The 11611-nt window shown below is 40.6% G+C and overlaps 1 protein-coding gene across 1 annotated transcript in view; it reads left to right on the top strand.

Moving 5' to 3' along the window:
• Positions 1-10352: 10352 nt before the first annotated feature.
• smpd3 (sphingomyelin phosphodiesterase 3) overlaps positions 10353-11611 on the top strand; it is a 65845-nt gene continuing 64586 nt past the window's right edge. Inside the window, exon 1 of the mRNA XM_034587384.1 lies at positions 10353-10586. The gene's annotated coding sequence lies outside the window, so the exon portion shown is untranslated. The remainder of the gene's footprint in view (positions 10587-11611) is intronic.

The following is an 11611-nucleotide window of genomic DNA, read 5'->3' as shown; positions in this document are numbered from 1 at the left end:
ATGTGATGATGTAATACTTGTAGCTATGAATGTCTCTTTGCAACAAGAGTCGCAGTCAGTTTTTCCTTGTGTCAAACACAAGAAACATGATATATATATAACATAATAATAATAAATATGATTATTGACTCGTTGGTCTGTGTTACCCCACAGCTAACACACAAGCAATGTATTTCTAACGACAAGAGATCAAGAAAGCAAGTGCTGGGAAAGGAGACATGTCACCTATGATGTCAACCTGACTAATTTACTGTCAGCAACTCTATTGCTGCTGCAGCCGGCATTGATGCTCCTTTCTCCTTCAGGCTTTAAAACACTCATGTGAGGGAAACATAGAAAACTCCCTGCACAACTTACTTCAACCTGCTCCCCGGGATTCTCCACTGTCTATGATGATCAGAATAACAGGGCTGAATTTGGCTTGAATATGAGCTACTCAGCAAATACATTCTCTCTCTCTCTCTCTCTCTCTCTCTCTCTCGCTCTCAACGCACACACACACACATAAACACACTATGGTCCACCACCTCATCTTGACAAGAGCAGGAATTACTGTCATGGTTAATGGGCTCACAGGACAAGAGGCGGCGTCTGCACTACTTTGTATAATTCATCTGTGTGAGTGTGTGTGTACTTGTCCTCTTTGTGAGGACCATTTTGAGCCTAGAACCTACGGAGTGAGGACATTTTGGGTTAGTGAGGACTTTCTGGCCCACTTTTAATGGGCTGTTTGAGGGTCAAGACTTGCTTTTCGGGTAACAATAGAATTAGGTTAAGGTACGGGTTAGGATAAGGCATTTAGTTTTGTTGGATAAGGGTAAGGGGCTAGGGAATGCATTATGTCAATGAGGTTTAGGGTTAGGGTTAACCCTCTGACATTTACTAATCTGCAAAATCATCTGGAGCTACACACCAGGTTGATGCTGAACCCCCCAGAATGCATCACTGCGATGTCATTTTGGGGAAACTCGGCCTGCTCTGCCAAGGAGGTAAAGTTTTCTTCTGACGTTTGTTTGATTGTTAGACAGCAGGATGAAATAAATTTGTCATGTTTAGGTGACAGATATTGATGTAAATTGGTGCAGATCCAAATACAAATCTGAATCTAGTGAATCTAAATGTGGTTTCATAAGGGGACTGTTTGGCGTTGGTTGGAGTATGTGCTCTACTGAGTGCCCTTCTTGTGGACTGTGTCTCGTTTTCGCAGTAGATGACTTCATGCTTGGCGGATGTAAATGTCCCTGAGCTCACCCAGACATCCTGGTATGTGGCAAAGAAGTCTCAGCAAATGAGAAACAGAAAAAGGGATTATAATGTGGTTCTACATATATATGCTTTTATTTTTACATTCATAACCAACTTCACACATGGGTGATTCATGAAATCAGTTTACCCCTCATATTGAATCTTACTCAGTCTGTGGAAACAATTTGAAAATATCCTCTCTCTTCGCTCTGGAGGAACTTTGTCATTACAAGATGAAATAAACCGGATTTTCATTTCACCATTTTTTTCTTGGATTCTAAACTTCTAACAAAAAATTTGGCATCAAAAATTGATAGGGTTAGGGTTAGGGTTAGTTAGCCCGAACCATAACCAAACCCCTTTTACTATGTAGGAAGGGCAGAATGCAACCAATCTTTAACGGTGTATAATGGGAAATGTAGGATAGTGTTTTGGGGTCTGGACAGATACCATAAACTAAAGTGTTTCTTTTACACTGTGTACATTTGACCCAATTTTGGTCTCAAAACATTTTACACACCAGTGTGTAGCACCTTCCTGTACTTGACAGTGATGAGTGTTTAGACAGGCTTATGTCTAATGTTCGTGTCACCTTTTTTGTGTAAATCATATTTCATTCAAATATTTTGTCTCCTCCTCTCCTCTTGTACTACCGTTGCCTATTTTTTTATTTCTCTTCCAGTTATTTTTCTGCCTTTCTGTAGTAAGTCTGAAAATCTGAACAATCCAACATGCTATATTATGTCCAAACGGAGTCTGAAGAGTCAATCAAGTCTGAAAGTCTGGACCAAACAAGATACAGTGTGTGAATGGACCCCAAAAGTCTACACTGGTATAAATATGTCAAAGGAAGCAAACAAAGTACATGATATGCTGTTGTCAGTCCTCCACCTTGAGATTGGACGCATTTTTTTTTCTTACCATTGTTAGTGGCTGACTGACTGTAGACTTTGTGTCAGCTCCAACCAATCTGACTATTCTCCTCCAGAGCCTGTTGTGTGTCCCAGGAGATCAATAGTCTTACAAACATTAAGATCAGACCGTCTAAAACTGACAATCATGCTACAACAAAAACTGTGTGTTTGTGTGTGTGTGTGAAGAAGCATCTTTTTGATTCATTTATTTTGCTTAATTCCTAATATCAGTAATATATTTTGTATTACTTACACAATCTGTTACATTTATTACATTGCATACAATTACAGAAATGTACACATGTACATCTTATAATTCATTCCTCCAAATCCATCAGTGACAGTTGGGGTAACACCTGGATATTGTGATTCCTCGTCTCCTCTGAACAGAGCACTGCATCTATCCCCTCAGCCATCCACTGAGGCCAGGTGATGCTGCTCACATGATGCATGGCAAATCACCTTAGACACAGACGCCTTCCTGCCCTAGATTTATCGTTACAGCCCTCTTTCACGTCCTCTAACATCACCTACTTCTGTCTGCATGGCTGCCTGGGACACCTTAGCATCTCAGCTAAAATCTCACATGTGTGTGTGGGAGACAAAACCCTTCTAGCCCATGTCTTCTCCTATGCAACCAGTAAGTTCTCACTTCATTTGGATGCGTGTTTTACCACAGAACTAGAACATTCCTAGGTTTTAAAGATGAATAATTATGCCACAAATATGCATCATTCCAGGTCATTTGGGATCATGGTTGTAGTAGTTGTAGTTATAAAGAGATGCATGGGTTGTTGCAGAATATCAGCTAAAGATAACAAACTATGGTGGCCCCAAAGTACAAAGTGCTTTTCAAGAGCATACACTTAAAGGGAAACACATTACAGATCCAGGAACCCACACCCAACAGGGTGCACAACCTGTTGGAGGGATAAAATTCCCATCTGCCCTAGGAAAGCCTCAGGATTCCCCAGCAGGAATTTATAAGTGTGTTACGTCCCCTGGGTGGAACTAGGATTAAAGGAGGACGGTAACACACAACAACCAATAAACTGATGGAGTCAGAGCAGATGTGACAAATAAGGTGTCTTTTATTTAAATTATAAATCAAGTGCAAACATAACTCAGAAGCACAGAATGCGGGGGAAGAAGGAACAGAGAAAGTTGCCAGAGAAATGAAATAAATATAACAAAACTAGGCCTGACGACTTGCTACCTCTTAAACAAAACCACAAACAAAAGGCCTACACTGATTATCTAAAAGGAGCTTCACTGAAATAAATACAAAGGCGGCAACAACCAAACTGACTAGTGTTTCTAAACAAAAGAGAGTACCTATGTGAGTGAGTGTACAGGGTACCCAATTTACCTAGTCCTTCCTTCCCACCACATCTACCATTGCACTTTAAACAAGTTTGATCTAATAACAATACAAGAAAATGCTCAGTGGTGCTGCACATAGGCTGAGGTCAGAGAGAACAAAGAGAACGAGACTCTCAGGTGTGCTCCTTTCGTAGATCCCCCTCACTGCTGGTTGGACAAGCTCTAATGAGTGGAGGAAGGAACCACTCCCATCTCACCTGTAGAGAAAACAGGGGGAGAAGCAGAGACAGATTAAGATTAAGATTCCTTTATTGGTCCCACACACGTGCGCACACACACAACATGCAATGGGGGAAATTTGTCCTCTGCTTTTGACCCATCCGTGTGAACACAGCACACAGGAAACAACACACACAGTGAACACACGGAGCAGTGGGCAGCTATGGACGGCACCCGGGGGAACAGCAGGAAGGGAAAGACAACACACACACACACACACACACACACACACACACAGCACTTTGCCCACTGCCTGGCACGCAACAAGTGTTATAGAGGAGAGGGACGTTTAGATGGATGGATGGATGGAGAACCGTTACTTCTCATGATATCTGACCTTATGTGTTTGTTTGATGTTTCCAAACATAGACGGAACCTGCTCCTAGTGGTACCTAAAGGAGTGGAGACACCTTTGGGAGCATCAGGCTGCGATGGGCACTGCAGCTGCCTCTCAGTTTGGAATTAGAGCAGACAGTGCGTAGGAGGTTCACACATCCATCTAGTCTGACACTGGAGGGGAAATAAACAAGACAAAAACCTGCTTTTGGCTCATCCATCCTATCCTAGTTCATTTCAAAGGTGCTTCATTGTCTTAAATTGCACAACAAACACAGTAAAACTGATTTCAGACATTCCCTGAACTCTGGATAATTTCCTGACATTTTCTGGAAGGGCTTTCGAGAGATGCTCTGGACTTTCTGCAGAGTTTTCCTGCCAGCCCTCGAGTAAAAAGTTTGGATAACATGCAAATGAGCCAATGTGAGAACACATCAGGAGATCCTCCACAGGATTCACTGCCAGCGAGTGGGTGTGTTGATGACATTTCTAACACGTGACAGAAGCAAAAAAGAAAAAAACTAAAAGAATGCAAATATTTCAGATGTTTTCAATCCTGAAATATTTCCATACACGGACACTTAAGGGCCAAGAGATGTGCTGTAAACAAAAACTCCTGTGACCCCAATGTGACCTCTGCTTACCTTATTTAGGCTTTTTAGAAAGCTCAGTGCCACATTATTTTTATTTTTGTTTTACTGTGTATGTTTCATGTTCTTGTGCTACTTATAAGTTTTAGTGAAAAAAAAGTTTTATTGATATATTTTATAGAAATGTGAGATTTCTTTGGACCAAAAAAAAAAAAAAAATTTCTTCAGTACATGAATGATAAACCGGCTTACAGTTACAGTTGCTTCTTTTAACAAAGAAAGTATTTGAGGAAAGAATCTTGGCTAGACTGTGCAGACATTGGATATACAACTAGTAATTTTACTTGGCTCATTTCACAAGGATTTTTTAGGAACTAGACATTCTGCTGCACATCAGGTTCCACTGTCAAACATTCGCCTTGTTGCTTTGTCTAGCTGTGTCGCTCACTGAGAAGGATTCTACTGCATCAAATTTATCTCTCTATCTAACAAGTTTATATTTTATATTCCACTGGAGGTTTTTCAATTCACTATAATCCTAAACTTTCATATAATTCACCATCAAACCCTACATAAGATGCTTATCTTTCCCTTGTATATACAGAAAATTGTATATCTACTTTTTGAGAGTGACGAATCTGTTGATGTGTCTGCAATATAACACTTAGAGTCTGGAGCCTCTGCATAATATAGTATAATGGCACCTGACTTGAGGATTAAACTATTGTTTATCTCTATGAACCAACTCCAAATATTTATAAAAAGTAGGTGATGGGAGAAATGATATCGGTATTTTGAATAAAATTTGTAAATGGTAAATGGTTTTGTATTTATATAGAGCTTTTCTAGTCTTGATGACCACTCAAAGCTCTTTACAGTACAGTTTTACATTCACCCATTCACACACACATTCATACAGTGCATCTATTAGCAGCACTTTGTTGTTCTATGAGGGGCAATTCAGGGTTCAGCATCTTGCCCAAGGACACTTCGGCATGCAGATGGGGAAGACTGGGGATCGAACTGCCGACCTTCAGGTTGGAGGATGACCACTCTACCTCAGCCACAGCCGCCCTGTAGAGGTCCTCTAAAATCAAGCACTCAAAACTGTCCTGTAGAATGACCAGTTCTTCAAGAAAGACAAAGTAATGGTTATAAAATGCACAGCGGCAAAGTTCAACACTACGTATATAGTACAATAAAAAACTGCAAAAACTGCATTTCAACTTAATACCATACCATAGACAATAATAAACCCAGCACTATAAGAACAATTAAACAAAATAAGACATAGAAATAAAACATAACCATAAAAAGATCATACATAACAAAGCAAATGTAAATATAAATAAACATCTCCTCACAACCTTATGTTTCCAGTCTGTTAGTGAAACAAAAGGGGTTTGGCAAAGGTTTTCTCTTGTGGAGAGTTTTAGAGTGACTTCTTATTTGTCAGTGTAAACAGGCTCAGTTTCTGAGTTGGGTAAAAAGCTGTAAAATACTGCTAGCAGGGCCTTTCTGTGTTGGGTCTGTATGTGTTCACCCTTCTCTTGCTCCACCCTGTATCTCCCTCCACCAGCCTGTGTCTCCCACTAACTCTAAAATCACATCTGGCTCTTAACTAGTCAAAGTACACACCTTTCCTCTGCTTTGCCTCTTCCTTGTACCCAGACTCTCTCTCTCCAGGTTACAGCAGTGAGGCTCTGGCCCTCTTGTGACAGTGTTGTCTGTGGGAGGTAGCATTACACCTGAGTCCACAGGGTTTTTACTCTGGTCTGAGCTCAGTCACAGACAAATGAAGGGCCAGAAGTTACTATTTGAATGGACTGTCGTTGACATAATTCCATTCTCTTGGATGTGGGCTTTAGCTGGCATAAGCTATTACACTATGTCGCCCTTCTTGAACCAGTGCTGGATCTGCTCCTTATCCCTGGTTGTTTGCATCTATGTAGACGATAAAGGGCAGAGAATAGTTAGCATACGCAAAAACAGGTGCTTGTGTCTGTTCCAGTGCATCAAAATATTTTTGGTACTTGGAACTGAACTCTGGAGCTGGAATGCCTTTCAGCAGTTGATTTAGAGGGTGTGCGACTCTGGCATGCTTATGCTCATACTTGACCACGTGCAGTATCAAGCTATGCTGCCACAGCCTGTGGATCACCTGTTCTAGACTGCAGGTGGGAGGAGAAACCAGGTGAGTAGATGATAATGTGCTCCTTATATGCCAGTAAGGATTTACTGTAACTACCTGGCAACTTAAACATTGTGGTGGTAGCTGTTGGAATGGTGCCTGCGCAATACAGAGACCAAAGGTGTTCCAAGTGGTTTTTCTCTGGGTATTTGTGACCTGCCACTAGTGAGGAACACAGAAAACCACTGTGTTCAGATAAGGCTGCAAAATCTTCTTGATTCTGGGCAAGGGAGAAGCATTTTTGTGGTTTATCTAACATCCTCTAGTTGACACAACTGCTTCCAACTGCTGTTCTTCTAACTTTTCTTTTGCAGATTTCCTGGAAATCTGGTTAAAATATCCAGTACATTTTTATGGAAAGCTGACTCATGTTTGCTAGAGATTAAGACATTATGTTAATATGTAAATGCAAGTTATGACATTATAAGTTTATGTTTTGAGTAATTGTCTTTCCACACAGCTCCATCAAACCTTTCAGCTTACTGACTGGTACATAATTGTTTGTTATATTCATTCTAAGGTGTCAACACAACAGAATAGGACAGAATATTTGTTGATGCCTTTGTCTCTAATTTATTATCAGCAACTTCATCAAGGTATAAGGTTCTTATGAACTCCCCAATAAAAGCTCAGTCTATACTAATCATGAGTAATGAGGAACTACTAGTAATTACTCAATATGATGTGACACTTTCTGTGGGGCTGTGCAAAGGAGCAATTAATCATTAAGTTATTAGTAATGAATACATTTGTGCTGCTCAGCAGCTAATCATGGTTTATCAGGTATGATTTATAAAGACAGTGATAACTCCATTTCACACATGAACTCATCATTAGCTGCACGGGTGAACAACATCCTGCCTCTGACCATATAAGGGCTGTGAGCCAGATTGTTTAGGGTAATGTGACAACTCATCAATACAAAACATTATTATGATTATAATTTGATTTAATGTGATAAAAGATAAAAATAACATAAAATAGTAACTAACTTGTTTTTCAGTACGGTCCCTACTTGCTGTATGCCTGTCAGGCAGCAGTAAGGGCAATTAAACACACATGTGGCCACATATCATTGCTTTCAGTCGCCATGAATGTAGATAAAAAAAGATTAGATGTGGAATGTCACAATTTTCAGGAGAAATTAACATTTTTTGTTGTAGTTTTGGGGACACACTCACAGGGATGAAAAAGAACAGTCTCAAGCATCATTGCAACTGCAATACATGTTGCTAAACTAGATGAGCTACAAGAACAAAGGATCTTGGACATAATTAATTAACATGAATTATCATAACATTAAATAACATTAACACACTTGGGTGGAGTTTGGATTTTGGGATTCTCAACAAGCAGCTCTCACAAGATCATATTCAGACAGAGAACATTTAACATTAGTTCTGTGGTGAGTGAGCTAATAGTTAATAAACTGAAATCTCATTTACAAGGATAATTCATAAAGGAGCTGTGTTTGCTGCTGTGGAGCAAAGTCAGTTTGTTCCGAAGTATCGGTTTGGATTCAAGAGCTGTCACTGTGCAGATTGTTGATGTAGTTAAAGACAATAAATACAATACTAGAAAATACAGTAAATAGAATGAAAATACAATATTTTTCAGTTTTTCTCTCGGGCCTCTCATGAAACAACAGACTTAACAAATAAAGATCAACTAAAAACATTTTTTTATGTGTGGTATCACTGCTGAGTTTGACGGAAGAGAGGATTGACTGTTTTTTAAAGTTGTTTGTGTACTGTGCTGTTGAAAGTACAAGTGGAAAAGATTAAAACTCCATCTTCTCTCCAAGAACCAAAGCTGCTACGACATCAGAATACGTTCAGGTAAGTTTGCAAGGCTCCTTCAGGCATTTGAGGTTTGAGGAAATGAAAAGTAAACAAAAGGAAATGAACATAACCGACATGACAGACATGTTGCCAAAGAGATGCAGTTCCAGCCATTACATTGTGATTTTAGTGTGATATATGTCTTCAATAATGTCGTCTGACCAGTCCTGGTTCCAGAGGATATTCAATGTCAGGGCATCTGATTTTTATAACAATCAAAGGATTTTTTAAATTCAACAATGTATTCATGTCGAATATCAAAAATATGTTAAAATCCGACAAAGAAAATGTATACACTTTTTAACTTAAATTCAATGATGTCGGCCGATATGAATTGTGACCCGACAATATAGCCGATTATTTATACAATGGCTGAATTGGAGTCTGTAGTGGAAAAAAATTAAGGCTGGTGGAAAACTATTTTGTAGTTGAAAAGTCACTTTTTGTATACCTGTTTGAGACGTTTATGACCTGAACTGTTTGTGACCTGAAACCTATATGACCTGTCTAATACCTTTATGACCTTTCTATTACTTATTGACTGTCCAAGAACTTAATTTCCATCTGCTTTATCTTCAAAGGAAACATATGCAAATCAGTTTCCTGTGTCTTAATTCCTGTCTCAAACTGCGCCTACAGAACCAGTCTGAACTGGCTCAGACAAACAGCCTTAGTTCTTCTATATAAGATCCTTGGATTTGACTGTTCTCCATCAACACTCTGAGATCCCTGTGACCCTCTGTGTTGATCCTTTCTGCAGAAAGCCCCTATTAAAATACACAAAGACAAATTTGGTGTTCCAGCCTCTTGTATTTTCAGATTCCCATCACAAGTCTCAGTCACTTCACTATCAAACCTTACATTTCATTCCACCAACTGTCTGACTCCAAGGCCTTAGTCAGTTGATCACGCACTAAACTAACACACAATGATATTGGGACAATTACGTCAACTCCATGCACAGCACCACTCACCAAACAAGCAGGACTAGGACAGCATGAAGCTCAGGACCATTTATTCTGCTCTTACATATCTGTATAGGCAAACATACACTTAAAAGTAATAATTCTTGTTTCATTACTAGAGGTGGGTGAACCTTGTACTGAGGCTGTAGCTGCTGCTGAGCGACCATCGTCATTAGTTGAGCTTAACTTACTGGTAAACCCCTTTCTTATGTCTATTTCCACAGAGAAAAACTAAGGCAAACACTTACATTATGCTAGCCAAGCCGCTGTGTGAAGTGAGGGATCAAGCTGACTTAAGAAACACACTTAACTCTCGATTGGTCCAAATCACTCATGTTGTCACCAACTCAAAACCAGTTTAGTGGATTACCAGCAGAGGCTGCGCTTTCTTTCAGACTTTCAGACGATAAAAACATGATATTTAATGTTCGGATGCTGCAAGGCCCTACTGTGCGGCCCTCGATGGATGATACAAAAAATGAAATGGCCATTGGTAAGAAAAGGGTTCCTCACCCTTGGTTCAAGGATTTATTAGCCTGGAAACCCACAGTCCAATTATCCAGAGTAAGAAATGATTATACAGTAGTCTAAGCTCTCTCTCTCTCTCTCTCTCTCTCTCTCTCTCTCTCTCCAGAGGCGGTCGCTAGGGGAGAGGGCGTGGCGTCGTATCTGGTCAGTGACGTCAGCGGGAGCTGTTCACAGTGGTGTGGTGCTGAAGAGGATCGTCTCCTCTCAGTCAGACAGCCGCTCCCTCGCTCGGTTGGTCGCAGCCATCAGCTGCTGCTCCAACGCTGGATTTCGTTTATCGGCGCTCAGCACGGGAACATACAAAAGCGGAGGAGGAAGAAGAAAATGCCCGCACCGTCTACCCCTGAAACCCATGTGGAAGCGATTTACAACAAGTAAGTCACCTCGTTTCTTTCTGTCTCTGTGTGTGCGGAGTCTTAAAGCAGCGGGGATGGATTTCATCCTTACTGGCTTAGTACTGCTAATAAATCCTGCACACTGAAATCACTTTACTGAGGGCTGCAGAACAGATAACCTACATCCACGCTGTGTGTAATTACCAGCCCGTGTTTGTCCAGTGAGGCAAGTCTTCCAGCCGCGCCTCAATCTTACCCTGTGCCTGCCCGGGGTAAAACATTTGACTCATATTTGCATGATCCAATGGTCAGAGATGTTCTCTCTCTCTCTCTCTCTCTCTCTCTCTCTCTCTCTCTCTCTCCCTCTCTCGCTCTCTTTCTCGCGTGCGCGCGCGCGCGCGGTTGTATGAATGCCTGCGATCAGAAATATAGGCAGATGCAGAAACGATATAATACAACTATTATGAAAAATACAAATATAAAGAGTAATGCTCATCTCTCTCTTATTATTATTGTCTGTATTCCCATATCCCTCCTTCGTCTTTGTGTGTGTGTGTGTGTGTGTGTGTGTGTGTGTGTGTGTGTGTGTGTGTGTGTGTGTGTGTGTGTGTGTGTGTGTGTGTGTGTGTGTTTGGTGTGTGTGTGTGTGTGTTGGGTGTGCGTGTGTCTGTGTCTGTGTTCCTCAGATACATGCTTTTAAAAAGGTGGATTCTAGCCTATAATTGAAAATTATTTCAATTCTATGGTTTTGATTCTTTTAGTTTGGAATTTTCCAGTTGGCTGACCCATTGCGAAGTAGTTTTACTGGTCGGGATAAACAGAGATATACTGGGATTGGTCTGTTAGTGGTCACGTTGCTGCCGGGTTTCTTCAAACAGCATCGCAGCATGTGAGGGAATGTACAGGATCTGGTGAATATGCAGAGAGATGTTTCTATTTTGACTCCAGTACAATTAGGTGTGGCCTGGCTCCTGGCCTCCGCTCCTCTCGTCTCCTCTCATTTTGACACACTAGGTGCTGTAAAACTGCCTCTTTCCTTCATCTACACATATACATGTATTGAA

This window comes from Hippoglossus hippoglossus, chromosome 6, assembly GCF_009819705.1.
Source record: "Hippoglossus hippoglossus isolate fHipHip1 chromosome 6, fHipHip1.pri, whole genome shotgun sequence".
NCBI lineage: Eukaryota > Metazoa > Chordata > Actinopteri > Pleuronectiformes > Pleuronectidae > Hippoglossus > Hippoglossus hippoglossus.
This window is presented reverse-complemented; position numbering and strand designations above follow the sequence as displayed.